General features: G+C 42.9%; 1 pseudogene; it reads right to left on the minus strand.

Annotated features, from left to right (window-relative positions):
* Nucleotides 1-163: 163 nt before the first annotated feature.
* LOC135537081 (deleted in malignant brain tumors 1 protein-like) lies at nt 164-17,040 on the minus strand (annotated as a pseudogene).
* Between the last annotated feature and the right edge of the window lie 517 nt (nt 17,041-17,557).

The following is a 17,557-nucleotide window of genomic DNA, read 5'->3' on the forward strand; positions in this document are numbered from 1 at the left end:
GTTTATAATAATCAATATATCACACAAATAATAGAATGATACACATCTATCAAATCCCCATCAACTAAAAAAAACTGCTTCAAAGCAATGATCCCAAAAAATGTAAGGCTGTGGTTTTAAAGTACCAATGCAGCCATTTTCATATTTTATATCAATAACAATTCAGCAACTTACTATAATAGCCCCATTCAAATGGGCAAAAAAACAGCTTTAAGCAAAAAACTATCTCAAGCAAGAATTTTGCTAGGACTGTCTGGGAGTGGTCTGAGTGGAGATGGGAAAACTCAAAACTAACTTATTGACAGAGAGGTTTGGAATTCTCTTTGTTATTTGTCTATTAACCAATTTACCGCATGGTGATGTCACCATGGAGAGCCGAAACTCCCAGAAAAGATAAACACCTCTAAAGACAGCTGAATGTCTGGGTGTGGATACTTACTGCAACAATGAAACACAAAGACAATATTCAATAGTCACAAAACACAACCAGAGAGATATGTGAAAAAGTACTTTCAAAAGTATAAGGACAATGAAACAGATACGGCTCACTGCAGTACCTCCCAAGGCTCAGTCCAGACTCCAAGTCCCTGGAAGACAAACAGAGAGAAACGGTTACCTTTATGTGTGTGTGTCCTATAGCATCATCAGCACTGTCCGTGTGATTGGCAGAGGCATAATACGCACAGCTGATTGGACCGATGGTGACGGGATTAAGGGGGACGGAACTGGAGATGGAACGGGATCTCCTTCGTCTGGAACACAACTGTGGAAGAAAAAAAATGTTTTAGAAGGGTAAGAGAGTACTGTACCAGTAGACTAGAGAGAGAGAGAGACTAGAGAGAGCGAGAGAGAGAGACTAGAGAGAGAGAGACACTAGAGAGAGAGAGAGAGACACTAGAGAGAGAGACACTGAGAGAGAGAGAGAGAGAGAGAGAGACTAGAGACACTAGAGAAAGAAAGAGACACTAGAGAGAGAGAGAAACTAGAGAGAGAGAAACTAGAGAGAGAGAGAGAGAAACTAGAGAGAGAGAAACTAGAGAGAGAGAGAGAGAAACTAGAGAGAGAGAAACTAGAGAGAGAGAAACTAGAGAGAGAGAAACTAGAGAGAGAGAGACACGAGAGAGAGAGACACGAGAGAGAGAGAGACACGAGAGAGAGAGACACGAGAGAGAGAGAGAGAGAGAGAGAGAGAGAGAGAGAGAGAGAGAAAAAAAGTGGAATACAGAGGCTGATGAAGAGTCCATGGCCAGTATTCACACAGGATCTGACGAGTGCTGATCAAGGATCAGGTTACACCTCTAATTCACCACTATCTAAAAGGCCAAACTGATCCTAAATCAGCTCTCCTACTCTGCGACGCTTTGTGAATGTGGGCCCAGGACTCACTGGAGTGCAGGAGGAGCTCCTCTGGTCACACAGGCTGAGGCTGCAGTGCAGGAAGACGTCCCGGTAGTCCCCCTGGAACAGAAACAGCAGTGCAGAGAAGCGAGCCTCGAGTGATGAGCCACTCTCCTCCACCCTCACCTGGGTACGATCACTAGGACATCTGGGGAACAGAGAGGGAGGACCAGGGTTTAACTTGTACATTGCTACAAAAATACACAAACAGAAAAATGGGACCTGATGCCTGTCTGCTTTGCCTTCATATCAGCATTATTATTATTTTTTGGGATGTAAGGCCCATGGGGTGTACTTGTACATTAAGTTGCCTCATGCTACAGAAACAGGAAGTAGGCTCCTGTTCTATGGGCCGTTCTGGCTTGGACAAGTCACTTACAAAAATAAACAGACATATAGCCAAGAACAAACACACACACTTACAGGCCGTCATTGTAAATTATAATTTATTCTTAACTTACTTTCTGAATGGATTTGCCTTTTTCAGTCTATAAACTATAAAGAAGCATAAATACTTGTTCTGAATGATGAAATATCTCATAGGGTCATCAGGGTTGGGGGAGTGAGTGGCATAGCAGTTGTCCAGGACAACCACAAATCGCTCCGTCTCCGTCTCGTTGACGGACACACCCACATGCAGAACGGAGCCCAGTGGCAGGGTGACTCTCTGACCCGCTGGGTAAGGCTCTGTGTAGTTGGAGTTGTGGTACAGAGACATGGAGGCTGACACCTTGGAGCCAATACCTGAAACTCCACCTTCCACCCTGGTGCCAAGAGAACAAACCAAGACAAATGGATTTTATTTATTTATTTATTTTACTTCACCTTTATTTAACCAGGTAGGCTAGATGAGAACAAGTGTGACCTGGCCAAGATAAAAGCAAAGCAGTGCGATACAAACAACAACACAGAGTTACACATGGAATAAACAAACATGCAGTCAATTTATGACAAAGTTACAAAGCTGTAGCTTGTTATGTGCATATTTGTCTGCCAAGACTGGATGTATAAAATTCCATTAAAAAAACATTCTACTGTAAATATATCCAGAGATCTGACTGACTATTGTTATAATCCTGGACCAATCAGGGTGTGACACAGATGGTGTGTTGTGGTGTGTTTTGATGTGGTGTGGCGTTCGTATTGTTTCCTGTAATGTGACGTCTCCACTCACGGTAGGTAGGGTGCGACGGCCACATCTAGGCTGCTCTCTGTGTCTAGCGGATAGGCACAGGAGAAAGGTATGGTCACGGGTCGGGTGAAGGAGACATTGTGCACCTGGTAGATGAATAAACTGTTGGAGTAGATGGCATGGCTGCTGTTGGTCTGGAAAATAGAAGAGAGGATGACAGTTGGGACGACATGAACAAAATGACCTCTTGACGTAATAGAGTAAAGACCACTGTCATGTCTCCCTGATGTGTTTAAGTTATTATTCACATTACACAGTATTCATGTGTAGAAGTTGTTATTCACATAACACAGTATTCATGTGTAGAGCCAGTAGTTGTTATTTACATTACACATTGTTCATGTGTAGAGCCAGGAGTTGTTATTCACATAACACAGTATTCATGTGTAGAAGTTGTTATTCACATAACACAGTATTCATGTGTAGAAGTTGTTATTCACATAACACAGTATTCATGTGTAGAGCCAGTAGTTGTTATTTACATTATACATTGTTCATGTGTAGAGCCAGTAGTTATTATTCACATTACACATTGTTCATGTGTAGAGCCAGGAGTTGTTATTCACATTATACATTGTTCATGTGTAGAGCCAGGAGTTGTTATTCACATTATACATTGTTCATGTGTAGAGCCAGGAGTTGTTATTCACATTATACATTGTTCATGTGTAGAGCCAGGAGTTGTTATTCACATTATACATTGTTCATGTGTAGAGCCAGGAGTTGTTATTCACATTATACATTGTTCATGTCCAGAGCCAGAAGTTTGTCCAGACCACATGGCCAGTTTCAGAGAGGCAGGCAGCAAGGTTTAGACAAACTCCAACAGTTGCAAACAAAATGCTAGGCTAGAAGCATGGGAAATAATGTCTAGATGTTTTTTTCCAGTGGAGATGAAGTGTATGAATTGCCTAGCCGGGCTGTGGGACAGTGGATGCTCATTGATAATTCAAATGGAACTTAACAGGATTCCCCCAGGATTATCAGGTATAACTAACAGCTATCAACCATTCAGCTTCCCGGGTCTGAATGGACCGTTTTCTAAATATGAACGAACAACTGACAGATACAGTATGAGCTGCCCTTCAGTTGAAGTGAATTGACCGTAAGAAGAGAGAATATTGAAAAGAGCCAGAAGTCAGTGTTCTCACTCCTCACCGTCAATGTGTTTCCACAGCTGCCCTCCTGCGCTCCACCTGGAACCACACTGTGCCGTTAGCTTCCTGGTGGGAGGAGCAGCGGAGGTCAGCCAGGTGAGCAGAGAACGCGTTCAGACCTGCAGTCTCCAGACCAGCCCGGCTGAGACCCACCTTTAGGAGACGCCGACCACACACCAGCTCTGGGCCTGAGTTGGAAGGACGCTCTGATTCTGAGAAAGAAAATGGGAGGAGGGTAAGAAAAATGGGGATGAGAGATAGGAGAAAAAAGGTATTCATACAGGGCCCAGAGTCTAAAAATAAGACACCAGAATGGTGATCTAACTATATCCATAAAGCCTTCACTGAAGATGATGATTGAATTATAAAAAATGATGAATAAGGATCATTAAAGAATGATACTCCTACCCGAACAGACGACACCAGCGTCTTCACCATGATTACAGTTGTGTCTCCCAAACCCATTGTGATTGCACCTTGTGAGATTAGACTCGCTGCCTGTACATCCAACATCATCCATCCAGATTGTCCCGTTCCCCTGTCCGAAGTGGGCTTGGTGTGGTGCAGACAGAGCTCTCCCACAGCCCAGCTGTCTACACACCACCTGGGCGTCACTCAAGTCCCACGAGTCATCACACACCGTCCCCCAGCTACCACTGTGGTAGACCTCCACTCTCCCAGAGCAGGAGTTAGGACCGTTGATCAATCTGATCGGGGCATCTGACAAAGAAATCAAAATCAAAACAAATGACTTATTGTAACAGCTAGACGTCACAGTTAACACAGGCCGGCAGTGTTCAATTCATTACCAAGTACAGCTCACCATCTGTTGCTGTGGCCACTATTTTATCCATCACTGTGCGTGAATACCAAACTGTGAGTGCAGTACTTGTTTCAATGTTTTACTGACAAAGTTGTCAATAGTTAAATCATATGTTCGTAATTATTACAGCATTTCTATATCTGGTTTTCATGCTAGCTCTGTAACAATGTTAGCTACATTTAGCCTATCATTGTTAGGTGGGTGGTCTTGTAGCTAGCTACCTGTATTTTCCTTTCAGTCATCATATTATTGTCACAGATGAGAGCGGTATATTGTTTTGTTATTGCTAAATGAATACGTTGTTACGACTTCTATGAATGGTGAGTGGAGGAGTCAAGCGCAGAGAGCAGGTACTTCCGTACGTGGATCTTTTATTCCAACGACAGCGGAGACATGGACATGCAAAACACAAGGGCGCATGAAATAACCCGTCCAAAATACACAGGACTAAAACTGTCCGGAAAAATAGCGATCACACTAATACACCAACACCAAATAAACAGAGAACAAGCCCACACAATACCCAGCGGGCCTCGTGCCCTTAAATAGCCTATAAACAAAACTAACTCAAAACAGGTGTACCCAATTAGACCCAATTAACAGAAACAAAAGGAAAGGGAATCGATGGCAGCTAATAGGCCGGCGACGACGACCGCCGAGCGCCGCCCGAACAAGAAGAGGCACCATCTTCGGCGGGATTCGTGACATATGTGCCTTATCCTAGTATTGATGCAATTGTATTCATGTTTATTATTTCCAGACCACATGCTGTATGGATAACAGGATAGTTCATTGGATAATCATAGCTGGGTGATAATGGCATAGAAGTGTGAACCCATGTTGATCAACATTAAAGAACCCTAAACTGAGGAACTGTCTCTCTCACCGTCTCTCGAATAGGAAGGAGTGCAATCTCCATATCTCCTGCCTACTCAAACCAGGGTAATATTCCCAGAGACTTCAGCCCCTTTCAACACTTATCCAAGCCACAATGGAATTGTAAGTGCACAATGAGACAGCACACTTTCTTAACACTCACCTTGCCACGCTGTCACTGGTGTAATTGTTGTGGTGTTCCAGTAGAAAGGTGGTGATGTTGACAGCGCTAAAGACAGGGGTTTAGTACACATGTACTTTATATGGTTCTGAAATGTTTAGTTTAACCCAGTCACGTCATTTGATCAGGAAAACCTCTGTGCCCTAATCTATGGTTGCGATGCATTAACAAGAACACCATCGATCTGACAATGCCACTTATAATACCAATTAATCTGCATCAGACAAGGTTTTAACCTTCAAAGGCAATGGGATACGGGAAGGTGAGACATGAGAGCACTTACACACAGTGAAAGAGACAGATTTAGAGCAGAACACAACAGAACACGAGAGCACACAACAGAACACAACAGAACACGAGAGCACACAACAGAACACGAGAGCACACAACAGAACACGAGAACACACAACAGAACACAACAGCACACAACAGAACACAAGAGCACACAACAGAACACAAGAGCACACAACAGAACACAACAGCACACAAGAGCACACAACAGAACACAACAGAAGACAACAGAACACGAGAGCACACAACAGAACACGAGAGCACACAACAGAACACGAGAGCACACAACAGAACACAAGTGCACACAACAGAACACAACAGAACACGAGAGCACACAACAGAACACGAGAGCACACAACAGAACACAACAGAACACAAGAGCACACAACAGAACACAACAGCACACAACAGCACACGAGAGCACACAACAAAACACGAGAGCACACAACAGAACATGAGAGCACACAACAGAACACAACAGAACACAAGAGCACACAACAGAACACAAGAGCACACAACAGAACACAAGAGCACACAACAGAACACAAGAGCACACAACAGAACACGAGAGCACACAACAGAACACGAGAGCACACAACAGAACACGAGAGCACACAACAGAACACGAGTGCACACAACAGAACACAAGTGCACACAACAGAACACATGTGCACACAACAGAACACGAGTGCACACAACAGAACACGAGAGCACACAACAGAACACGAGAGCACACAACAGAACACGAGAGCACACAACAGAACACGAGTGCACACAACAGAACACAAGTGCACACAACAGAACACAAGTGCACACAACAGAACACGAGTGCACACAACAGAACACGAGTGCACACAACAGAACACAAGTGCACACAACAGAACACGAGAGCACACAACAGAACACGAGAGCACACAACAGAACACGAGAGCACACAACAGAACACGAGAGCACACAACAGAACACGAGAGCACACAACAGAACACGAGAGCACACAACAGAACACGAGTGCACACAACAGAACACGAGTGCACACAACAGAACACGAGTGCACACAACAGAACACGAGTGCACACAACAGAACACAAGTGCACACAACAGAACACGAGTGCACACAACAGAACACGAGTGCACACAACAGAACACGAGTGCACACAACAGAACACGAGTGCACACAACAGAACACGAGTGCACACAACAGAACACGAGTGCACACAACAGAACACGAGAGCACACAACAGAACACGAGAGCACACAACAGAACACGAGAGCACACAACAGAACACGAGAGCACACAACAGAACACGAGTGCACACAACAGAACACGAGTGCACACAACAGAACACAACAGAACACGAGAGCACACAACAGAACACGAGTGCACACAACAGAACACGAGTGCACACAACAGAACACAACAGAACACGAGAGCACACAACAGAACACGAGCGATACACACGTCCTAAACATACACAAGATACCTACACATCCCAGGGTAATCCCTACTACACAATTGGACAGAAAACAAACACACACACACCGACAGACTAAACACTAGACACATTGTTTTGATTTGATTTAGTAGATGCTCACATCCTAAAAAAACAGGGGTACACACACACACACACCGTACCTAGTATAACGAGGGAGGTGATGCCCTGTTCGTTGCCGCTGGGGTAGGTGGCGTATTCACAGGTGTATCTCCCTTCATCAGTCATCCTGATGTCAGAGATCTGGATTGAAGGGTTGCTGAGGGAGGGCGTGGGGAAGCTAACTCGTCCCTCCAGGGGTGACGTGGGGTACATTACCCCAAAATTGGGGTGGTACGTGGCTATGTTGAGCCTCTCGCCCTTCCTGGACTCAAAAATCCAGGACACCTGTATAGTATTTATTAATAACACACAGCAAGGGGAAATGGGAGTGAAACAAGTAAACGTCCATATACAGGACCAGTCAAATGTTTGGACACACCTACTCATTCAATGGTTGTTCTTTATTTTGACTCATTTATACATTGTAGAATAATAGTGAAGACATCAAAACTATGAAATAACGCACATGGAATCATTATATGTGTTATTGGTTTTACCATCGAGGACCACTTTGGAAACACGTTTTAATTAATACTTTCAAGTGATATCCTCTGGGTCCACATTGTACATTTAGTTGTATATGTCTGTTACCCCAAATACATTCAATTCAATGTAGTAACCAAAAAACGTGTTCAACAAATCAAAATATATTTTATATTTGAGATTCTTCAAAGTAGCCACCCTTGATGATAGCCTTGCCCACTCTTGGCATTCTCTCAACCAGCTTCATGAGGTAGTCACTTGGAATGCATTTCATTTAACAGGTGTGCCTTGTTAAAAGCTAATTCGTGGAATTTCTTTCCTTGTGTTCTTGTGTTGTGACAAGGTAGGGTTGGTATACAGAAGATAGCCCTATTTGGTAAAAGAACAAGTCCATATTATGGCAAGAACAGCTCAAATAATCAAAGAGAAACAACAGACCATCATTACTTTAAGACATGAAGGTCAGTCAACATGGAAAATTTCAAGAACTTTGATAGTGCTATCGCATAAAACCATCAAGCGATATGATGAATCTGGCTCTCATGAGGACCACCACAGAAAAGGAAGACACAGTTGCCTATTTTATTTGACCTTTATTTAACTAGCCAAGTCAGTTAAGAATAAATTCTTATTTACAATGATGGCCTACACCGGCCAAACCCTGATGACGTTGGGCATTGTCCCAATCACAGCCGGATGAGATACAGCCTGGAATTGAACTGTAGTGATGCCTCTTGCACTGAGATGCAGTGCCTTAGACCGCTGCGCCACTCAGGGGGCCGAATAGAGTTACCAGCCTCAGAAATTGCAGCCCAAATTAATGCTTCACAGAGTTGAAGTAACAGACACATCTCAACATCAACTGTTCAGAGGAGACTGCGTGAATCAGGCCTTCATGGTCAAATTGCTGCAAAGAAACCACTACTAAAGGATGAGAAGAGAACAAGAAGAAGAGATGTGCTTGGGCCAAGAAACACGAGCAATAGACATTAGACCGGTAGAAATCTGCCCTTTGGTCTGATGAGTCTTAATGTAAGATTTTTGGTTCCAGCCGCTGTATCTTTGTGAGACACAGAGTAGGTGACCACATAGTCTTCACACGTGTGGTTCCCACCGTGGAGCATGGAGGCGGTGGTGTGATGGTGTAGGGGAGCTTTGCTAGTGACAGTGTCTGTGATTTATTTAGAATTCAAGGCAAACTTAACCAGTATGGCTATCACAGCATTCTGCAGCGATACGCCATCCCATCTGGTTTGCACTTAGTGGGACTATAATTTCTTTTTCAGCAGGACAATGACCTAACACACCTCCAGGCTGCGTAAGGGCTATTTGACCAGGAAGGAGAGTGATGGAGTGCTGCATCAGATGACCTGGCCTCATCTAACCTCAACCCAATTGAGATGGTTTGGGATGAGTTGGACCACAGAGTGAAGGAAAAGGAGTTCCCATATATGCTTGAAAGAGTTCCCATATATGCTGGGAAATCCTTCAAGACTGTTGGAAAAGCATTCCAGGTGAAGGTGGTTGAGAGAATGCCAAGAGTGTGCAAAACTACCATCAAGGCAAAGGATGGCTACTTTGAAGAATCTAAAATATATTTTGGTTTGTTTAACACTTTTTTGGTTACTACATGATTCCATATGTGTTATTTCATAGTTTTGATGTCTTCACTATTATTCTACAATGTAGAAAATAGTAAAAATATAAAAATAAAGAAAAACCCTGGAAGGAGTAGGTGTGTCTAAACGTTTGACTGGTACTCTATGTATGACTACTCTTACTTTATGTATTTTTTTGTGCATTTACTACTACCTGAACTATTATAGGTTAAACATTTACTACTACCTGACTGTTATAGATTAAACATTTACTACTACCTGAACTATTATAGGTTAAACATTTACTACTACCTGACTGTTATAGATTAAACATTTACTACTACCTGAACTATTATAGATTAAACATTTACTACTACCTGACTGTTATAGATTAAACATTTACTACTACCTGAACTATTATAGGTTAAACATTTACTACTACCTGAACTATTATAGGTTAAACATTTACTACTACCTGAACTATTATAGATTAAACATTTACTACTACCTGAACTGTTATAGGGTAAACATTTACTACTACCTGAACTATTATAGGTTAAACATTTACTACTACCTGAACTGTTATAGGTTAAACATTTACTACTACCTGAACTATTCTAGATTAAACATTTACTACTACCTGAACTGTTATAGGTTAAACATTTACTACTACCTGAACTGTTATAGGTTAAACATTTACTACTACCTGAACTATTATAGGTTAAACATTTACTACTACCTGAACTATTATACTGTAGGTAAAAACATTTTTTAGTCAAATACTATCTGACTTCATCCATGTTGGAATTTGGATGATCAAGGACAAAGTATATATTTTTTCAGCATATTGTAACAATATACATATTAGTCCACACAACTTCCTGTGTGACTGACCTGTGTGAGCTGTATGACCTGCGTTCCTATGAAGGCACACCGCAGGTTAACCGTCTGGCCAGGATATGATATCACTTCTGGTTCCACATCCACCCACTGTGACCGAGCCCCTGAGAGGAAGAAGAAAAGAAGAGGAAATTATCCCACCTTTCACCGCAGCTTCCTGTTGTTTCCCAGACAACAGGAACCATAATGTTAAGGAGACGAGGAGAGAAAGCTTCTTGGGACTTTTGGGGCCAGGCCTCAGCTCCTGATGACAAATGACAGTACTCCCTGTTGTTTTGCTTAACTAGCTAACATTATGTGGCTATTTTCTGAACTGCAGAAACTGAATAATAGATGATCTATGTAAGGGGTTTTCTGGCCCAGGGACACCTGCCCAGGCAAACTAGTGACCTAGGGACACCTGTCCAGGCAAACCGGTGACCCAGGGACACCTGCCCAGGCAAACCGGTGACCCAGGGACACCTGCCCAGGCAAACCGACGACCCAGGGACACCTTCCCAGGCAAACCGGTGACCCAGGGACACCTGCCCAGGCAAACCCAGGGACACCTGCCCAGGCAAACCGGTGACCCAGGGACACCTGCCCAGGCAAACCGGTGACCCAGGGACACCTGCCCAGGCAAACCGGTGACCCAGTGACACCTGCCCAGGCAAACCGGTGACCCAGTGACACCTGCCCAGGCAAACCGACGACCCAGGACCCCCATCATTTGTTAGAAGAATAAACTGGCCCGTGAGGCACAACGACCCAAACTGCAATACTACTGGCACATGTTTTGCTTTACACTCAGATTGCAATTCTAAAAGAAACATTTGTCAAAACACAACACACAATTCTCTACCTTTGGAACAACCTTCACAACTAAAATCTCTTGTGTGCAAATGGAAAGCAACACTCTTCAACAAGCTAAGCTCAATTACCAATTGATCACTGTCCCTTTTCACATGTGCAAACACTAATTGCGTAAATGTTCACTTTGCAATCAGACTTTTGGTATGGATAAAAAGGCTACAGATGAGTACTCAGTATTTTTGACTAATTATCCCACCTTTCACCGCAGCTTCCTGTTGTTTCCCAGACAACAGGAACCATAAAGTTAAGGAGACGAGGAGAGAAAGCTTCTTGAGACGTTTGGGACCAGGCCTCAGTTCCTGATGGAGCTACACTTTTGTAACATGTTTATCTTGTATACTGTATTAATGTAGTATTTACTGTACTGTTTATCTTGTATACTGTATTACTGTAGTGTTTACTGTACTGTTTATCTTGTATACTGTATTACTGTAGTGATTACTGTACTGTTTATCTTGTATACTGTATTACTGTAGTGTTTACTGTACTGTTTATCTTGTATACTGTATTACTGTAGGGTTTACTGTACTGTTTATCTTGTATACTGTATTACTGTAGTGTTTACTGTACTGTTTATCTTGTATACTGTATTACTGTAGTGTTTACTGTACTGTTTATCTTGTATACTGTATTACTGTAGTGTTTACTGTACTGTTTATCTTGTATACTGTATTAATGTAGTGTTTACTGTACTGTTTATCTTGTATACTGTATTACTGTAGTGTTTACTGTACTGTTTATCTTGTATACTGTATTACTGTAGTGTTTACTGTACTGTTTATCTTGTATACTGTATTAATGTAGTGTTTACTGTACTGTTTATCTTGTATACTGTATTACTGTAGTGTTTACTGTACTGTTTATCTTGTATACTGTATTACTGTAGTGTTTACTGTACTGTTTATCTTGTATACTGTATTAATGTAGTGTTTACTGTACTGTTTATCTTGTATACTGTATTAATGTAGTGTTTACTGTACTGTTTATCTTGTATACTGTATTAATGTAGTGTTTAGTGTTTACTGTACTGTTTATCTTGTATACTGTATTAATGTAGTGTTTACTGTACTGTTTATCTTGTATACTGTATTAATGTAGTGTTTACTGTACTGTTTATCTTGTATACTGTATTAATGTAGTGTTTACTGTACAGGATGCTATTTTGTGTTTGTAGAACTGAAAGACAACCACCACATGGTGGTAGAATGTGTTTATTTACAGAAGAACAGCAGGCTGCAATTGTGCAAATGGTGGTTGAAAAAAATGCCAAAAGACTGTGGGAAATCCTACAAGAGATTATTAAAAACCCTGCCATCTTCCATAACATCATAGTAAGCTTATCAATCATAGCCCGAATACTTAAGAAACACCATTTCCGGATTAAGCAAATCTGCAGTCTCATACAGTGGGGCAAAAAAAGTATTTAGTCAGCCACCAATTGTGCAAGTTCTCCCACTTAAAAAGATGAGAGAGGCCTGTAATTTTCATCATAGGTACACTTCAACAATGAGAGACAAAATGAGAAAAAAAATCCAGAAAATCACCTATTGCAGATTCGGTCTTCCCAGCCTGGTGCAGGTCTACAATTTTGTTTCTGGTGTCCTTTGACAGCTCTTTGGTCTTGGCCATAGTGAAGTTTGGAGTGTGACTGTTTGAGGTTGTGGACAGGTGTCTTTTATACTGATAACAAGTTCAAACAGGTGCCATTAATACAGGTAACGAGTGGAGGACAGAGGAGCCTCTTAAAGAAGAAGTAACAGGTCTGTGAGAGCCAGAAATCTTGCTTGTTTGTAGGTGACCAAATACTTATTTTCTACCATAATTTGCAAATAAATTCATTAAAAATCCTACAATGTGATTTTCTGGAGAAAAAAAAAATCTAATTTTGTCTGTTTTTGAAGTGTGCCTATGATGAAAATTACAGGCCTCTCTCATCTTTTTAAGTAGAAGAACTTGCACAATTGGTGGCTGACTAAATACTTTTTTGCCCCACTGTATATGGGCTATGGTATTGGTCTAATGTGATAGTCTGGCTATAACCAGCCTGAGTAGGCCTATAACTCCATTAGGTTGAATGTGATAGTCTGCCTATAACCAGCCTGTGTAGGCCTATAACTCCATTAGGTTGAATGTGATAGTCTGCCTATAACCAGCCTGAGTAGGCCTATAACTCCATTAGGTTGAATGTGATAGTCTGCCTATAACTCCATTAGGTTGAATGTGATAGTCTGCCTATAACCAGCCTGAGTAGGCCTATAACTCCATTAGGTTGAATGTGATAGTCTGCCTATAACTCCATTAGGTTGAATGTGATAGTCTGCCTATAACCAGCCTGAGTAGGCCTATAACTCCATTCCTATTCTATTCTGAGTTTAGAGAAATTAATCCAATTGGAAATGAGGTATTATCATGCTGGTTAATGCGATACATGTCTGTTGAATTTGGAAACATTCACCTGCACTCAGCCCCGCCCCATTTATGGAGCCAATCAGGAGACTCTACTGCGTTGCGGCCGTGGCATACTGCATACTTCTTACTAAACGGTACGTGCTAAATAGTATGCAACGATGAGTTCATAGTATGCAGTTTAAGTATGTAGTACGCTATTATAGGTATTCGGACAGGGCAAGAGTCTGGGTGTACTTTACAATGATCTTGCCACCTTGTTATTGGGTCTGTGGAGTTACCTGCCAATGTGGTTGTTTGGTTGGTTGGTCGGGCTGTTCCTGTTGTGGTTCTCCGGGAGATCGGTGGTGCTGCTGTGGTGTTGCTGCCTCCTGACAGAGATAAAGACAGGATTTCAGTTCAAACTTACCTTACACTATTTTTATATACTAACGTCCCTAGTGGAGGTTGGGTTGTAAAGGGATGGGGAGAAGTGGAGGTTGGGTTGTAAAGGGATGGGGAGAAGTGGAGGTTGGGTTGTAAAGGGATGGGGAGAAGTGGAGGTTGGGTTGTAAAGGGATGGGGAGAAGGGATGGGGAGAAGTGGAGGTTGGGTTGTAAAGGGATGGGAGAAGTGGAGGTTGGGAGAAGTGGAGGGAGAAGTGGAGGTGGGAGAAGTGGAGGTTGGGTTATAAAGGGATGGGAGAAGTGGAGGTTGGGTTTTAAAGGGATGGGGAGAAGTGGAGGTTGGGTTGTAAAGGGATGGGAGAAGTGGAGGTTGGGTTTGTAAAGGGATGGGAGAAGTGGAGGTTGGGTTTTAAAGGGATGGGGAGAAGTGGAGTGGAGGTTGGGTTGTAAAGGGATGGGATAAGTGGAGGTTGGGTTGTAAAGGGATGGGAGAAGTGGAGGTTGGGTTTTAAAGGGATGGGGAGAAGTGGAGGTTGGGTTGTAAAGGGATGGGAGAAGTGGAGTTGGGAGAAGTGGAGGTTGGGTTATAAAGGGATGGGAGAAGTGGAGGTTGGGTTGTAAATGGATGGGAGAAGTGGAGGTGGGAGAAGTGGAGGTTGGGTTATAAAGGGATGGGGAGAAGTGGAGGTTGGGTTTTAAAGGGATGGGGAGAATTGGAGGTTGGGTTTTAAAGGGATGGGAGAAGTGGAGGTTGGGTTGTAAAGGGATGGGAGAAGTGGAGGTGGGAGAATTGGAGGTTGGGTTGTAAAGGGATGGGAGAAGTGGAGGTTGGGTTTTAAAGGGATGGGGAGAAGTGGAGGTTGGGTTGTAAAGGGATGGGATAAGTGGAGGTTGGGTTGTAAAGGGATGGGAGAAGTGGAGGTTGGGTTTTAAAGGGATGGGGAGAAGTGGAGGTTGGGTTGTAAAGGGATGGGAGAAGTGGAGTTGGGAGAAGTGGAGGTTGGGTTATAAAGGGATGGGAGAAGTGGAGGTTGGGTTTTAAAGGGATGGGGAGAAGTGGAGGTTGGGTTGTAAAGGGATGGGAGAAGTAGAGGTGGGAGAAGTGGAGGTTGGGTTATAAAGGGATGGGAGAAGTGGAGGTTGGGTTTTAAAGGGATGGGGAGAAGTGGAGGTTGGGTTATAAAGGGATGGGAGAAGTGGAGGTTGGGTTGTAAAGGGATGGGAGAAGTGGAGGTGGGAGAAGTGTAGGTTGGGTTTTAAAGGGATGGGGAGCAGTGGAGGTTGGGTTTTAAAGGGATTGGGAGAAGTGAAGATTGGGTTTTAAAGGGATGTGGAGAAGTGGAGGTTGGGTTATAAAGGGATGGGGAGAAGTGGAGGTTTGGTTTTAAAGGGATGTGGAGAAGTGGAGGTTGGGTTATAAAGGGATGGGGAGAAGTGGAGGTTGGGGAATAAAGGGATTGGGAGAAGTGGAGGTTGGGTTATAAAGGGATGGGAGAAGTGGAGGTTGGGTTATTTGTTTTCGTTTTTAGCTTTATTTTACTAGGCAAGTCAGTTAAGAACAAATTCTTATTTTCAATGACGGCCTAGGAACAGTGGGTTAACTGCCTGTTCAGGGGCAGAACGACAGATTTGTACCTTGTCAGCTCGGTTACTTGTCCAACACTCTAACCACTAGGCTACCCTGCCATTATAAATGAATGGGGAGAAGTGGAGGTTGGGTTTTAAAGGGATGGGGAGAAGTGGAGTTGTTGTAAAGGATGGGGAGAAGTGGAGGTTGGATTGTAAAGGGATGGGGAGAAGTGGAGGTTGGGTTGTAAAGGGATGGGGAGAAGTGGAGGTTGGGTTGTAAAGGGATGGGGAGAAGTGGAGGTTGGATTGTAAAGGGATGGGGAGAAGTGAAGGTTGGGTTGTAAAGGGATGGGAGAAGTGGAGGTTGGGTTTTAAAGGGATGGGGAGAAGTGGAGTTTGGGTTCAAATAAAACAGACATAAATAATGAGGAAAATGAATACATTAACAAGAAAAATGTGTGCTTGCTTGTCTTTAAGTATTTATGGCTGTGAAATAAGTTGTTGTGGGGTTTAAACCATAATACACCAGGGTGGTGTTCTAACTGTATCCATAAAGCCTTTACTAAGGTTGTTGATTAGAAAAAAGAGTCAAGTTGATAAAGAAGCTTAAAAAACTACACGCCTACCTGAACAGATGACACCAGCGTCTTCGTGATGTCCACAGTTGTGTAATCCAAACCCATTGTGACTGCACCTTATGAGATTAGACTCGCTGCCTGTACATCTAACGTCATCCAGCCAGATTGTCCCGTTCCCCTGTCCGAAGTGGGCTTCACGTGGTGCAGACAGAACTCTTCCACAGCCCAGCTGTCTACACACCACCTGGGCGTCACTCAAGTCCCACAAGTCGTCACACACCGTCCCCCAGCTACCACTGTGGTAGACCTCCACTCTCCCAGAGCAGGAGTTAGGACCATTGATCAATCTGACTTGACTATTGGCTAATGCTGATGTTGTTGTATCGGATGTCATTGTTGAAAACATACTGTCTGCGACGCTGGGTGGGGGTGAGCGGTGGTGTCGACATCTGTGTTGGAGAGGTGGCATTGACATCTGACCGAACTGAAAGAATTGAGTTTCTGATGAAGCATTGGCTACTAGCCACAGTGTCATGTACCATAATTATGTATAACTTACAACACCTTCAGGAAAAATGTCAACTACTATGATGAAAATGTAACTCTGCCCAGATCTTAAACACAAGGATCTGAAACACATAATGACCAAGATCATCAACCCTGTTACCTGAGCTATGACCAGTGGTGGCCTGTATGAACAGGAACAGCAGCAGAGCCCCTGAGGACATCGTTAAGAACACCATCATTCAGATCCAAAACACACCTGAGAAGAGGTTTAGAGTTAGTAGTGGGTCGTTAGAGGACAATGGAGTGATACTGTATATAGTTAAACATCTAGAAACCAATTCACATAAAGTGTTACTAGGAATTACAAATAAAATAAAGCATAATTGAACCATCCAACAATGTAGTTTTAGTCTGCTAGAATGGTCAAGTCTTCCAGGACCTCCATCGTTGACTTACCACTCAGAGGACGTGGGTTCTGGATTTCACCTGGGAGCTCCATTTATACCGTTTCCTAGGACACATCATGTGACCATAAAGAACATTTATATTGTGATTACCGGCATTGAGTTACTTATTCATCACTTTTAAATCCAAACAGAAACTAACCTGACAGATAAATAAAACGACTCTTTGTCAGAAATCCTTGAATCAATATACTTAGTCATAGGACTTCTCAATAATATGGACACAACCTCCCTATATAATAGAACAACCTTGGGGGTTATGAACACAAAGACAGTTTGTACATTCCAGTAAAACCACAGCCAA

Source organism: Oncorhynchus masou, unplaced genomic scaffold (assembly GCF_036934945.1).
Source record: "Oncorhynchus masou masou isolate Uvic2021 unplaced genomic scaffold, UVic_Omas_1.1 unplaced_scaffold_708, whole genome shotgun sequence".
NCBI lineage: Eukaryota > Metazoa > Chordata > Actinopteri > Salmoniformes > Salmonidae > Oncorhynchus > Oncorhynchus masou.